Genomic DNA, 2,140 nt, shown 5'->3' on the forward strand with positions numbered 1-2,140 from the left:
GCGTGCGCCACCGCGCCCGGCCTGGAATTTGTAATCTTTTAATCAGGCTCTAACATTTAAAAAAAGTAATCCAAAGAAAAAACAAGTTTAAGAAGAATGTTTAGTGTTAAGCTCTATTCTAAAATACTTTTAAAATATACATTATCTGTTTAGAGGTAAGGGACGAGGGATTTAAAGCTCTTAATTCTAATAGTCTAATGCATTTACATTAGAGGAAGTAGAGGTGGAAACTCACGCAATGTGTATTCTTTAGTTTTAGAGTAGACTGAATGAAAGGGAAGGAATAGGCATCAAGGAACTAGAAGGACAGTAGGGATAAAAGAACTCCTTTGACCTGTCCCTAGGGAGTCTCTTAATTAGGTTTTCATTTCCAAAGACGTGTGGGTTCAGGAGGCTTGACAGGATCTTGAGAAATCTTGCTTGTTCCCTTGTTAGCAGCAGGATATACAACTGATAGTCCAGCCTATGTCTAGAGACAGAAAAAAGACTTAACAACATCCAATCCCATTCAAGCCACTCATCCCCATATCTAACCTAAATTCATGATTCTTTGCAATGTTAGCACATTTTCTTTGCCTCTTGTTCTCTTGTTGTTGGGGATCATTGTAATGGGGTAACTAGAAGTTTTTGTTCTGTGCCAAATTACCAATAAATTTCAGATCATTTGTTTTCGTTGGAGATATGAAGTATTTTTTTCAAATATGCAGGATACGGGTATGCAACACATTTGGGAATATGCTTGTACATTAAAAGAATACTGTCTTTAGAAAGGTACTGCTTGTTCTTTTCTTTGCCATCACTGATTTTGAAATTTCAAGTTTTACTTGTTCCCTTGAACCCCTAATATAGAATTAACTGATGGCCATTTGATTTGTATATCAGTTCTCTATGTAATTCTGTGATTCAATATCCAGACTTTCAATCTTAGTGTTCCTTACTTAGGTGTACGTTGAATATCCCTAATCTGAAAACGTGAAATCCAAAATGCTCCGAATTCCAAATCATTTTGAACACCAACACCACTATGGGAAAATTACACATCTGACCTTACGTGATGGGTCACAGTCAAAACACAGTCAAAACTTTGTTCCATGCACAAATTATTGAAAATATTATATGAAATTACCTTTAATCTGTGTGTATAATACGTATATGAAATATAAATGAATTTCTTGTTTAGAGTTGGGTACCATCCCCAAAATATCTCCTTGTGTATAAAAGCAAATATTCCAAAACCAAAAAAAAAAAAAAAAATGAAATCTGAAACACTTCTGCTCCTGAGCATTTTCGATAAGGGATACTAAACTTGTAATACTTAGAATTTGTTAACTCTTTTGTGCATTATTTCTTCTTTCTGAGAACCTTTCTTACTCCTTCCTGATGCCTATTACCTTCATTTTGGAAATTTTTCTCACTTTCTTCTTTTATAGTAGCAAATTCTATTCTAAATAGAAGAGTTTGTAGGCTGAAAAGATGTGGATTCCTTTGGGCTAACTCCAAATAGAAATTTATAGATATTGTATGTATGTATGTATAACAAAAATATAACAAAAGCTTTGAAATTTAGAAAAAGAATAAAGGAAATAATTTGCCCTTTATAGAAAACTAATTACAGTTTATGAAGTGGGTTGCTGAAAAATCTGCTGTCTGGCAGAAATGATTCAAAGTGTTGGTGTTGGCATTAGCAACAGAGTTAGAAATACTGTCCTACAAGCTTATGCAAAGAATCAACTGGGAGGATAGAAACTACAAATAAAATCTAGGCTATCTACCTTATCAACAAAAAATGTTTTTTATAATCAACTTTAGTGGCACAACTCTATTAAGTAATCCAGTGCTCAGCAAAATGCCTGAGGTATTATATGTGCTCAACTGATGTTTGTTGCATGTATGATAACACAAATTTTTCCTAATGCAGAAAAGGAAAAATAAATGGTATTTGTAATATCTGGCTTCCTATCACCTGATGCATAAGTCTAAGTTCCTTGGAATGACATTTAAGGCTCTTCTCATGATCTGGCCTTTACCTAAATTTCCAGCCTTGTTTTCTGCCACAAACTGTCTGGTGCTTAATGCTTCTGAAACTGCTTTTATTTCTTCAAAACTTTACCATGTCTTGCCTCCATGCTATTGTTTATGC

The sequence above is a fragment of the Propithecus coquereli genome, unplaced genomic scaffold, assembly GCF_000956105.1.
Source record: "Propithecus coquereli isolate 6110/MARCELLA unplaced genomic scaffold, Pcoq_1.0 Scaffold116, whole genome shotgun sequence".
Lineage (NCBI taxonomy): Eukaryota > Metazoa > Chordata > Mammalia > Primates > Indriidae > Propithecus > Propithecus coquereli.